This window comes from Oryctolagus cuniculus, chromosome 7, assembly GCF_964237555.1.
Source record: "Oryctolagus cuniculus chromosome 7, mOryCun1.1, whole genome shotgun sequence".
In the NCBI taxonomy this organism is placed as follows: domain Eukaryota; kingdom Metazoa; phylum Chordata; class Mammalia; order Lagomorpha; family Leporidae; genus Oryctolagus; species Oryctolagus cuniculus.
This window is the reverse complement of record NC_091438.1, coordinates 140,918,251-140,931,565: the sequence shown is the minus strand read 5'-3', so window position 1 is coordinate 140,931,565 and position 13,315 is coordinate 140,918,251.

Genomic DNA, 13,315 nt, shown 5'->3' with positions numbered 1-13,315 from the left:
TGCTGTACCACGGCCGCTGTGGGGCCTGCGTGTGTCCTTCCCTGCTCTGGGTCCTGCTTCCTAGCCGTAGGGTGGGACCGCATCCCCCCACACCCGCCAGGCTGCTGTGAGATGGATGAAGCACTCTCCCCCCACCCCCACCGAGTGACTGGCACAGTGGGCACTCAGTCCGCCGGTCTGTGCCCATCTCTGAAAGGGTGCAGTGGTGCATGCAAATGGGCAGGCTCCTGGCCGGGCCCTAATCCTGGTCCCTCGCTCTGCTGACAGCCTGTAGCCCCTTCCCCTCCTCTGCCTGTGGTGTAATGCCGAGGGTGGGGTGGGGGCGGCCGGGGACACACCCCACTTCCAGGGTCTCCTGGGTTGTGGGCTGAGTCCAGTGGCTGAGGCAGCGCAGGGACCCAGGGAGTCCCCAAGGGGCCACGTGACAGGAAGGACGTTCTGGAGAACGTGAGTCATCAGGCCCAGAGGAGTGTCTGTGCGCAAGGCAGCAGGTGGACACGAGGGCGTGGGGGTCTGATCAGAAGAGCAAGGTGGGGCCGGCGCCGCGGCTCACTAGGCTAATCCTCCGCCTAGCGGCGCCGGCACACCGGGTTCTAGTCCCGGTCGGGGCGCCGGATTCTGTCCCGGTTGCCCCTCTTCCAGGCCAGCCCTCTGCTGTGGCCAGGGAGTGCAGTGGAGGATGGCCCAGGTGCTTGGGCCCTGCACCCCATGGGAGACCAGGAAAAGCACCTGACTCCTGGCCCCTGCCATCGGATCAGCGCGGTGCGCCGGCCGCAGCGCGCCGGCCGCGGCGGCCATTGGAGGGTGAACCAACGGCAAAAGGAAGACCTTTCTCTCTGTCTCTCTCACTGTCCACTCTGCCTGTCAAAAAAAAAAAAAAAAAAAAAGAAGAGCAAGGTGGCTGCCAGGTGCAGACTGCAGCAGGCAGGGGGCCAGAGTGAGCTGGGTGCGGTGGGCGGGGCCTGAGTTGCACAGGCCCCTGGGGCCAGGGAAGGCAGGCACTCCTGCGGGGAGGGGGGATCCCGGGAGCCCAGGCTGTCTGAGGGCGGAGCAGTGTCGGGAGTGTGTGGTTACTTTAGGGAGAACTCCCTGGGTGAAGGCGGAGGGCTGTGGGTGGGGGGATTTAAAGTGGAGGCGGGTGCCAGGGCACCCAGAGGGGTGGGGGCCTGGCTGGGACAGGGGCTAAAGGAGGCTCTGTCACACGGAGGGCGGATCCTGTGACCGCTCTCGGCCCGGTGCCTTCCTGAGAGCTGCCCTCGGGTGCACAGGTTTCGCAGTCTCCTGGCTCACTCATTTGGAGAAGTGGGCACCGCTGTCCTGCCTGTGCGGACTTCCCTCTCTCCCTCTTTGGGCTTCGTGTTATTCATTCAGCACACATGTGCTGGGCACGAGTTATGTGCCAGGGTCTGCCTGGCAAGGGCGTGGCCATTCCCTGTGTGGGATCCCCACCTCGGACCCCTGATGCCCAAGGGTTTTCCCGTATGTCCCCTCAGCCCCCTGCTGCCCTCCAGCCAGGCTCTGGTCACTGTCATGAGCCGGGCGCTCACATCAAGCCTGACCTGCTGCCCACCCAGGTCCTGGGAGTTCCTCTCACAGTCACCGGCTGACCACCCCATGGGCCTTGCCCCTTTCCGTCCCTCTCCTCCCCCACCCCCACCTTTCTCCACCTCTGCTCCATCCCCTCCTCTTCCTGGTCACCTCTCTCCCGCTCTGGCTCTCCTAGGCCTCTCCTCTCCTTTGTTAGTCTCTGGGGTGAGCCCACAGGACCCCACCTTTTTGTCTATCAGCCTGGGTGTCCCTGCTGGGCCTGTGGTGGGAACAGGGCTGCCCTCAGCCTTGAAGACCCGGCTGTGTCCCCACCTGCCCACTGCTGCTGTGCCCACACCTGGCTGTTGTCACCGCTGGAAGCACTGTGGGGGCCTCAGCCCCGCCCGGGCTGTGGCGCCAGGCTGTGGCCAGAGTGCGTTCAAAGCCCATGGAACCCGCGTCTCAGCGGCGGCAGTGTGGTGCCCCCAGCACAGCCTGGCACTCCCCACCCACCCCCGCTGCCCTCAGCACCAGAGCTGCAACAGCAGCAGTCACTTTGCACCCTCCCTGAGCCCCTGACAAGGTGGATTTCTGTGAAAATGCTAAGGAACCACCCTGGAAAGTGCTGCTTTCCCATTATAAGGCTGGTTTCCCCCTTTAAATAGAAAACACAAAATAATGCCTGGAGCTGCAGCAGCTCTCTTGGGACAATGAAGCAACAAGTCTGAGGATGAGCAAACAAGGTGAGGACAGAGGCAGAGAGGGAGAAAGGATTACTTCCCCTTCCAGTTTGGCAGGTTCACAGGTAAGAGCCAGCCACCCAGTTGGTTCGGGCATCTGCTGAGGCCAGAGGATGGCAGAAGAATCATCACGGGTGGAACAGGAAGCAGAGAGACCAGAGAGCACGCTCTTCCTCCCCAACTCTGTAGTCTTGCTTTCTTTAAAAAAAAAAAAAATGTATTTATTTGAAAGAGAGAGACAAAGAGATCTACCATCCACTGGTTTACTCCCCAGATGGCTACAACGGACCAGACTGAAGGCAGGAGCCAGGAGCCAGAAGCTCCATCTGGGTCTCCCACGTTGGTGACGGGTGCCCACACACTTGAGCCATCCTCTGCTGATGGTTCGTTAGCAGGGAGCTGGAAGCAGAGTAGCAGGGACTTGAAGCTGCGTTCCAGTATGGGCTGTGGGCGTTGCACGTGGTGTCACAACTCACCCCGCCCTGTACTCTCCCCTTGTTAAGCGCCCGTGCGTCGATCACGGGGCTCCCCTCACAACCTAGTCCAATCCAGTCACTTCCCAAAGGCCCAGCTCCCCACTCCGAGACAGGCCAACTTCCTACCTTTAGCCCATCAACCGCTACCATCGTCTATGAACCCGTGACCAAGGGCTGTGGAGGCCTCCCAAGCTGACATCCCAACCGTACCGGCAGGTCCTTGATGCACCTTTGAACTGCTCCACGGGCTCTGGGTGGCTGGATCTTACTGCTCCCGGAAGGCTCTTTAGTACATCCTCACAGTTATAGCTTGTTTCAGGGGAAGGATCAGGATCAGGGTCAGCCCAGGGAAAAGGTTCACAGGAAGTGGGGTCTGGGGATCATCACAGTGGGGCCCCCTGGTCCTCCCCCCACACAGTCTGCACTGCTTCCCGAGGCTCCCCTGAGCCTGTGCTGTGAGCTCTCCTGGGCCTCTGGACGCCGGCACCATCGCTTGCCTGCCCAGCTCAGTGGATGTCGGTCTCTGTGTGGCCCAAAGTCCCCTGCTCACTCAGGAAGCTGAACCCCCTTAATGTAAAAGCAGGCCCCAGCCTCCCGTCAGTCTCCCTTAGCCTGAAGTGTCCTTGTTTGCCCTTTATCAAAAGGAATCCACTGACCTGAGGGAGCGACACAGCTGGCCCTACAAGGTCCTGATCACTGGACAAGGAGTCATTTGCTTCTCCAGCAGATAAGAACCCTGATGGCCAGCGTTGCCCTGGGGTGGTTTGTGTAGGGGAATTCCAGGTCCAGGCAGAATGCAGCAGCCACCTGCCCGTAACCCCCAGACCACCTGCAGCCTGCCTGGGCACCATAAATTCCCTACAGAGCACGGCACCACCGACCAATCAGAGGACGGGCACAAGCTCCACTGACCAACCAGGAATCTGGACATGAGCTGATCACGCCCCTCTCAGCCCCGGTTTCCACCTGTAGGAGCCTTCACCCCTGACTCCTTGGGGAGCCCAGGAATTAAGCAACAGCTGCCCGGCTCCTTGCTCTGCGCTTTGTAATAAATACCTACTCTCTCCCACCACCCTGATGTCGGCGATTGGCTGACTGTGCATCAGGTGAGTGGGCCCAGTTTGGGGGTTCTACAGCAGCTCCCCCAGCCAGTTTAGGGTGTTGTTTGGTGACAGTCACATGGTCAGTTTTCCCACCTGACATTGCAGCTGTTCCCCCCTAGCCCAAGACCCCCAAGCAGATGTGGATATCCTGCCAAGAGCCAAGTGCACAAGGCACACAGCTTAAGTCCTTCCCTACACGCAGGGTCAGCCTGGCTAAGGCACGTGATTTCCACCCCTTGGAAGACCCCAGAGGAGCCCCTTGCTTCTGCCCTCTCACAGCCTGAGCCGTCCGGGCTGGCAGGTGGAGGACCCAGGGTGACAGAGTTGACCCACCGAGGACCTGCGTGCCAGGCACTTTCCAAGTATCGTCTTTTTTTTTTTTTAATTTTTTTTATTTATTTTCATTTTGTTTGAAAGGCATGGAGGCTGACAGAGAGACAGAGGTCTTCCTTCTGTCTGCTGAGCCCCCCAATACTTGTAGCTACACAAGGCTGGGCTGTGCCGAAGCCAGGAACCAGGAACTCCATGTGGGTCTCCCACATGGGTGGCAGGGACCCAAGCACTTGAGCCATCACCTGCTGCCTCCCAGGGTCCACATTAGCAGGAAGCTGGTTTGGAAGCGGAGGAGCCGGGACTTGGGCTGGGCACTGATACGGGATGCAGGTGTCCCAAGCGGCAGCTCTATTGCTGGGCCAAATGCCTGCCCTGATCATCCATTCTCTTAGCCAACTCTCCACCACGTCCACAAGGCGGAAGTACTCATAGACCCATTTTACACATGGGGAAATCAAGGCAAGGAGCGGTTTAAAATTCACCCAAGGCCCCTGGCTACACTTTGTACATAGATCTGGGCAACACCCAAGTCCACACTGTCTTGTACTGCCTCTTGTATTCCAAAAGCATGGTTTTTGATTCATGGGTATTGGGTTCAAATTCTAGGCTCAGCCTCTCCAGGCTGTGTGATCTTGCCAGGTCGTGAGTCCCTGCCTATCTCAGTCAGGACACCTGTCAGGGCCTGGCTCTCGTCTGTCTCCCGGCTGCATGGTGATCCCTGAGCTGCTGCCCACACAGACGGGGGTTTGCTCAAGGGGGTGGGGACGGCAGCCTGCACATGCACCCACCCCACCCCCATCCCAGGGCCTGCTGTTACTGAAAGACAGGCCTACGAGGCCACGGGGCCCAGGGTGCAGGTCCTGCTGCACAGTTGGAGGGTGAGAGAGGCCCAGCACAGCACTGGAGGTCCTCAGGGCTGGGTGTCCAGTGCGGAAGGACCCCCAGGTGAAGCCCTCCCTGGGATTCTGGTCGTAACTCAGGTGGAACACATGGGTCCTACCCCCAGGGACTTACCTAGCATGAAGGCCATTGCCACTGACAAGCAGGGTGACCTTGGGCAAGAGCTTTTACTCTTCTGGCCTGGCTTCTACCACTAGTAAAATAAGGGCTGGTTCTAGAGCCATGTGACAGTTCAAGTCCATGTCCCCTCGTGGCTGAATGGCTTTGGGGAGGTCCAGAGCCGATCATCATAGACACAGCGTCCGTGACAGCCTTTTGAGGATGCTTCCTTCTCTCGGGTCTGGATGGGCTCCCATCACACACAGGCAGGGTGCAGGCACACATGTACATGCACACACAAGCTCATTCACATGCACGTGCACACACAAGCTCACACACGTGTCACCGTGTCCCCACCCGTGCACACAGCAGGAGCACACAGGGATGCATTTGATTTCAGGCCATGCAGGTCCACCCACCCCTCTTCTCCATGCCTTCCTGGGCTGCAGATGGTTCTCGGCAGGAGCCTGGGTTCTGGGCAGACACATTTGGTCAATCGGAGATGCTTGCATAAACGCTGGAAGGCGGAAGTGAGGCAGTTCCGTCCACAGCGTCATCTGGAAGCGCCTGTCTTCTGCGGCCGTCTCAGGGGGCTGAGCGGTGGGTTTGCTGGTGTGGGTCCACAGGGGCTCTCAGATTGTGGGGGCACAGCAGGCGGGTGGGGTCTACTGCTCCCTCAGGAGCCTGCCTCTAGGGTGAGATTTGGAGGAGCCTCTCCCGAAAGCTTGACCTCGAGTTGGCAATGTTTGGGTTCTCCCGGTTATTTTACGGCGCGTGACAGCCTGTGATAAATTCCTCCCTGTTTTAACTGGCTGCAGTCCTTTCTGTCGTTCGCACCTAAATTCTTCAGGTCCTGGCTCGGATGTCCCGACCCCAGGCTGGACTCAGTCCCCGACTACGTACTTCTGCTTCCCGGGCCACCTCATATCCGTCTCTGCCTGGACCATTATCCGCCTGCCTTCAACATGGGGCACTTTCCTCCCGTGGGCCCTGCTCATGGTGCTGGAGACAATGGCCCAGTGCACGGCAGGTCAGCATATTAAAGAAGCAGACACTACATAGATCAACAAATGAATATGTAAGGTAAGACCGGAGAGTGAAAATTGTTATGGAAATAGAACTGCACGAAGCAATGGAGTTGGAAGGCTTTCAACCAGGGCAGGCATGGTTGAGAAGGGTCTGGTTGAGGGGTCCATTAGAACAGAGACCAGATGGAGAAGGAGCCAGGCATAGGACAGTCTGGAGAAGAGAAGTCCAGGCAAATGCAAAGGCCCTGAGGCCACAGGCTTGGAGCATTTGAGGAGTAGCAGAGCAAGAGGGAAAAAGGGACTGGCTGGGCTGGATGACACACAAAGGGCCCTGGAGGCCGTGCTGAGGAGTCAGCCTTCATTCTACTTGTTCTGTTTATTCTGTGATGAAAGGCCCTGCAGCACGGGCAGGCTGAGGTTGATTCATGTTTTAAGAGGTTGTTGTGATGTCAGGGGTGGGGAAGGTCGGGGCAGGAGCAGAATGCCCAGTCAGCAGTCCCGGAAGGAGCTGACTGGTTGGGTTCAGTAGCCGCGATGACGGGAGCTGGAAACACTTTGGAGGTAAAACCAACAGGACTTGCTGAGGGGGTGAACATGGCGTGAGAGTGCAAGGACGCCCCCTAGCGTTTGGCCTGAGCAGTTGGGTGCGTGGTGATGGCAGGATCGGAGGAGGCTTCAGCCGGGCAGGGACGGAGCTCTTTGCTTGTGGTGCCCGTGAGAACCTTCACGTGGAGATTTGGAAGGGCTGCCTAGTCGGGGTTGGGAAGGCAGGGCTCTGCAGCCAGACTGTTGGGCTGGATTTGGGCTGTGTTACAACCGCGTGGGCAAATCACTTTCCCTTTTCTGTGCCTTCCTTTGGTGGTCTGTAAGTGGGGATAGCACTGGCCGCTGTATTGTAGGGTCAATGTGGTCTAAGTGAGGTGGTCTGTGAACGGTGGTCGGCGCCGGGCCTGGTCCAGGCAGGCACGACACGTGCTGTTGTGATTACTGTCACGATCATTCCAGGCAGGAGGCTGGACAGATGAGTCTGGCACTCTGGGGAGAGGGCGGCTGGGCCTGTGCCATAGCAAAGATCCAAGTACAGCCACCAGATTGGGTGCATTCTTCCTGGAACCGAAGGTAGCAAGGCATGTGGTCGTGCCATTCTGCAGCTTCCAGGAGGGCCCAGACCGTGTGGTCCTCGTCACCATGGCCTCCCCAGCGCCTCACACAGAGCCTGCACCCAGCAGGTGCTCAGCGACTGTGGTGACAGTCCCTCAGCGGAGGACTCCTCTCTAGTGGCCAGACTGACCACGTGAACCCGTCTAGCCCTCTGCCGGAGCCTCTGTCTCCTTTGGACATGGCACAGAAATGGATTGGAAGTAGAGCAGCCAGGACTCGAACCAGTGCCCCGATACGGAATGTGGGTGTTCCAAGTAGAGACTCACCTGCTGTGCCTCAAGCCTGCCTCCCCATTTTTTTTTAACAGGCAGAGTGGACAGTGAGAGAGAGAGAGAGACAGACAGAGAGAAAGGCCAGTGGCCAGTGCGCTGCAGCCAGCGCACCACGCTGATCTGAAGGCAGGAGCCAGATGCTTCTGGTCTCCCATGGGGTGCAGGGCCCAAGCACTTGGGCCATCCTCCACTGCACTCCTGGGCCACAGCAGCGAGCTGCGGAAGAGGGGCAACCGGGACAGAATCCAGCGCCCCGACCGGGACTAGAACCTGGTGTGCCGGCGTCGCAGGCAGATGATTAGCCTAGTGAGCCGCGGTGCCGGCCTGTTTTTTAAACTGTTCTGAATACTGCTGCTATGAACACGCATATGCAGGTTCTTATGTGAACGCCCGAGTCGAGTCTCTTGGGTATTTATCTGGGAGGGGGAGCTAAGATGGTGTTTGTGGATGTGGGGGTGTCCCACGTGGACCCAAGGCCAGCCTGGGCCTCTGGCGCCCGGGGAGGAGCACACAGTGCCCCAGGACCTCCTTTCACCCTGCCTCTCCTCTGGGCGCACAACCAGCAAGTGAACCATGTAATCACACCTCTGGGCTGAGAAATGACAACAGCGCTGAACTGGGCTTGTCCCTGGTGACAGGCCAGCCTGAGCCAGGACTTCAGCTTATGCTCTGTAGGCTTTCCTGTCGGATCACGCGTCACAGTTGGAGTAAGACGTCCCTGCCCAACTGGGAGTCTTTGGAACGTTTGGCCGCTAAGGCAGGGCGGCCCATCCACTCCCCAAAGGCACCTGCACCCAGGGCACTCTCATGGCTGCAGGTGCATAGGGTGAGCTCGGACACGGTTCTAGGGCAAAGGGAGACCCACGTTCCCCACTTGTAACAGGACGGTGACAGTGCCTTCCTCACTCCCTCACTGGTCCCCTCACGCACCCACCAGCTGAGTGTCACTTACTCATCGTGCACTGGCCTTGCGCAAGCACAGAGGGTGCAGGGGTCAGCAGCAGGTGTCATGTCTGCCGCCATGGGGCTGGCCGCCCAGAGGAGGGACTGCACACGTACATGGGAAGTTGGGAAAACGTCAAGGGCGGTGATGGAGAGGTAGCCGGTGTCCTGGAACAGGAAGACCCAGCCTGTCTGGACGGCAGTGGAAGGCTCAGAGGAAGCAAGCCTTCAGTTGGAGATGGAGCAGTAGCTTGTGACCTTAATCTGCTTTTTCCTTTTGACCTTTTTTCCCCCAAAATATTTTATTTATTTATTTGAGAGGTAGAGTTACAGACAGAGAAATGGAGAGACAGAGAGAAAGGTCTCCCATCTGCTGGTTCACTCTCCCAAATGGCTGCAATGGCTGGAGCTGGAACAGTCCAAAGCCAGGAGCCAGGAGCTTCTTCAAGGCCTCCCACATGGGTGCAGGGGCCCATGCACTTAGGCCATCTTCCTCCACTTTCGCAGGCACATTAGCAGGGCGCTGGATTGGAAGAGGAGCAGCCAAGACAATGCCCATATGGGATGCTGGTGCCTCAGGTGGAGGCTTAGCCTACTATGCCACAGCGCCGGCCCCATGTGGTGACCTTTGGGTGGATTGTTTCAGATGCTTCTTGGACTACTGCATATGCTTTTTTTTTTTTTTTTTTTTTGACAGGCAGAGTTAGACAGTGAGAGAGAGAGAGAGACAGAGAGAAAGGTCTTCCTTTTTCTGTTGCTTCACCCTCCAATGGCCGCCGCAGCCGTCGCGCTGCGGCCGGCGCATCGCGCTGATCCAATGGCAGGAGCCAGGTGCTTCTCCTGGTCTCCCATGGGGTGCAGGGCCCAAGCACTTGGGCCATCCTCCACTGCACTCCTGGGCCACAGCAGAGAGCTGGCCTGGAAGAGGGGCAACCGGGACAGAATCCGGCGCCCCGACCGGGACTAGAACCCGGTGTGCCGGCGCCACAAGGTGGAGGATTAGCCGAGTGAGCGGCGCTGGCCTGCATATACTTTTTTGCTTTGTGTGTGTGTGGGGGGGGAGTGCCTGTTTAACTCTTGCCCATTTTTAAATTGAGAAGTCTGGGGCAGACGTGGTGCAGCAAGTTAAGCTATCAGTGATGCACAGGTTCGAGTCCCTACTGCTCTGCTTACAATCCAGCTCCCTGCTAATGCACCCAAGAAGGCAGTGGGTGATGGCCCAAGTGCATGGGCCCTGCCACCCACACGGGAGATCCAGGTGGAGTTCCTGGTTCCTGGCTTCAGCCATACAACATAACCCGTGTTAGCTGATTGCAGCAGGGAGAACTTGCCAGGGTATTAAATGGCTCGTGGCGTCACTGCATCGGCTGTGAATTAAACTGTTAGGAACGCTCCTAGGACTGGACCACAAGAGGAATGCACTCATCAGGAAGCCCCTGTTCCAGAGTCCCAGCACTGCCCCAGCAGGAAGCCACCACCGCCAGGAGGCTGCTACTGACTGGCTACAGTCCTTGGCAGCACAGGGAATGGGTGTCCAGGTCTTATCTGTGGAGTCCACTAAGCTGGGGAAATCACTCCTCTACTAACTGCAGCCTCATTGAAATAGGGCAGGCAACAGGAAGCTGGCCTCCACCTGTTTTCCATTTTCTAAATCTTGTGTGATGGATCAGAGTGGCCACGCTTAGCCAGGGGCCCTGGGTGAGGGAGGACACAGGCCCATTGCTGCCACCACACAAAGCCTGGCGGTGATGCTGGGGTCCTGTCCATCTCTCCTAATGCACAAGGTGCATTCCAGGACACAGGGTTCTATCAGCCTTTGGGTATGGCCAGCCACCAGGTAGAGGGTAGGTGCTGGTTAAATGTCTGTTGCATGGGTCAATTGAATGTGTTTCTGATCACACCTAAGAGGCTTTCTGGCATATCCAACAGAAAGCCCAATGCAGAATGGTTTAAAAAATACAGGCTCCAGTAAGTAAGGTGGTCAGAGCAGGCTGGCGCCAGATGAGGCTGGATCAAGCTGTAACAATGTCGCCGCGAGCCTGATGGCTTGTCATCTCCCTGGTCTCACTTCTCTGACCTTGAATTTGAGGATTTTCTTCTTAACTTTAAATCCAGGCCTTTATGATTAAATCTATAGGCTTACAACCAACACCATATTCCATGTATGTTTGTACATAATAATGCTACCACCGATTGAGTAACTTCTAAGTGACAGGTGCGGCGATGAGCTCTTTAAGTAGCTTGTCAAATCCTCGTGTAACTCCATTAGGCGCTGTTATGTAAACTCTTGTGGATGAGAGTCAGGTCTGAAAGGTTGCTTAGTCATAGGCTCCGCCAGGGTTTTATCAGCTGCCAGCTCTCCTGCGTGGAGAGCTCTAACCAGGACAGCCACCGGTGTGGGTGTCATCCAAGCTCACGCCTCTGCTCATTCGTGCCTTCAGCCAGCAAGATCTTGTCCATGAGGGCCTTCAGTGGCATGTTTCTGTGTCCTAGGGAGTGGGACAAGACAGACCATAATCTCTGCCCTTGTGGGCTTTATTTTCTAGTGGAGATGGACAGTTTCAGCAGAATATATCATACATGAAAATGAAAGAAGTGCTATTAAAAATGAGCAAAATGGTCAAAAGTAATAAAATGAAAAAGGCCAGCCAGTCCTCCTCCATGCCAGGGGCCTCAGGCAGGCTGGTGACACCTAAAGATCTCTCCCCAGATTTATGTTTACATTTTTATTTATTTAATTTATTTGAAATGCAGAGAGAGACAAAGATCTCTCATCTACTGATTTACTCCCTAAATGCCTGCAACAGTTGGGGCTGGCTCAGGACAAAGCCAGGAGCCAGAAACTCGATCCTGTCACTCACTCAATCCATGTGACAGGGATCCCAGTACATGAGACATCACCACTGCCTCCCGAGGTCCACAGCAGCAGGGAACTGGAATGAGAACTGGAACTAGGAGTCAAGCCTGGCCACTCCAGCACGGAATCCAGGTGTCAACCACCAGGACAGACACCCACCCCTAGGATGGTTTTAAATGCACAAAATAAAATATGTAAAGTCACAAAAGAAACAAATTATATTAAAATAGTTATCAGAATAATGAATAAACTTATGATAGAGTAATGTGCACTTTTATTAATACATTACCTAATCAGACTGTATAATTTAGGTGTTGTGACAGTTTTGCCACCACACAGGAGGCCCTCATTCCCTATTGGAATGTCAGTTCGAGTCCTGGCTACTTTGCTTCCAATCCAGCTTCCTGCTCATGAGCCTGGGAAGGCAGTGGAGGATAGCCCAAGTGCTTGGGCCCCGGATCTGGGTGGCCAGTGAGAGGACAGGGGACATCACTGGCCGCTGGCTGACGGCAGCATTTCAGGAACACAGACGAAAAAGCTCTGATCGTGTGAGAGCAGCAGCAGACGGCACGGTCACCTTAACGCCGAGAGGTCGGCCGGCCGCAGCTGTCCCGTGCTACGAGTTCCTGCGGTTTCCACTGGTGACCTGCTAACTGTGACTGGGGATTGCTACCTGTGTTTGTGATAGAAGAAAATGATACATTTCCATGAGAGCCTTGTGGAGACAAAGGTGTGATCACCTCCCTGCAGGAGCTCGTGGACCCTTAAACTCTCTCTGTATTCCTGAGGTCAAGGACATCGTTCAGCACCACCGCACGCAGAGGAGAGATCAGAGTGACCTAACCTCTAACGACCAGAAGATTCTGGTCTCAAGGTGGGCAATGGACACTAGGAGGCCACAAGGTGGGTCCACCACCCCCCACTCCCCTGGACCATGCGGGAAAGCATCACAGCCCATCACAGACTCTCCTGGTCTTAGCACAGAGTGGTTCTGTGGCTTGAGGCACCCCCGAGTCTGGGGCAAGCCAGGGCAATGGTCTCCCTACTCTAACAGCTTCCTCTGGGACCTGTGGGCTTCCGTGAGTTTGTGAACCCAGCCTCATGCACCTGAACTTGCCGTGAACCTGCTGAGTCATTGCCTGGGAGGCTGAGTGAGCGGCTGCCGAGCTGTCGTCATGCTCAGCTCCCATGCATCTGGGTTGTATGTCAGCGTTCTCATGAACTCGCAGATCTGGTCTCACATGAAACTCGCAGGCGGGCCAGGAGCGGGTAAAGTGTGCTCTTCCCTTGGGGATGGAATGCGGGCAGGTCTGCGTTGTCAGAAAGTGGTGCAGCTGCTTTCTCGGGCCGTCAGCATCAGCAGAGGGCCTTTCCCCGCTGGGGGAAAATGTCTGAGTCAGAGTCCTCAGTTTCCTTCCCTGAGAAATGAAAGAGAGAGAGAGAGAGAGAGGTCTTCCATCTGCTGGTTCACTCCCCAAATGGCCACAATGTCTGGAGCTGGGCCGACCAGAAACCAGGAGCCAGGAGCTTCTTCTGGGTCTCCCATGTGGATGCAGGGGTCCAAGGACTTGGACTGTCCTCCTCCAGTTTCCCAGGCACATTATCAGGGAGCTGGATTGGAAGTGGAGCAGCCAGGACTTGAACCAGCACCCATATGAGATGACAGCAGTGTGGGTGGTGGTTAACCTGCTGTGCCTCAGCAGGTCCCTCAGCACAGTTTTACAGCAAATCCTGAAGTCTGTGGATGCCCTGTCAAGGACAGCCATGGACAGCCAAATAGCCATAAAGCACACACTGGCAGAATAAAGAGGAACATGTCCAGTGACCGACAAAACCTCTCATTTTTACCCTAACAGCAGTACGTTCACTACAAGAAA